Below are 239 nucleotides of genomic sequence, written 5' to 3' on the forward strand. Positions count from 1 at the left end.
CTCTGTAAATAATGTTATAAGAGTTCGGTCTAGACCTGCTCTATTTGAAAAGTGTCCTGAGATAACTCCCGTGTCTGAATTGGTGCTATACAAATTAAATTGAATTATTTGGATGCTATGTATATACGCAATTCAGAGATACTGCAGCATTTTCTTTCATACTAATTTGTTTGTAGATGTCTTGATTTGGTTTCAGTTAAAGAAACTTAGGGCAGAGCTTGTTTGCAGGCTGTTTTAGG

This window comes from Morone saxatilis, unplaced genomic scaffold (genome assembly GCF_004916995.1).
Source record: "Morone saxatilis isolate NCDOM2014 unplaced genomic scaffold, NCSU_SB_2.0 Contig18, whole genome shotgun sequence".
Classification (NCBI taxonomy): Eukaryota; Metazoa; Chordata; class Actinopteri; family Moronidae; genus Morone; species Morone saxatilis.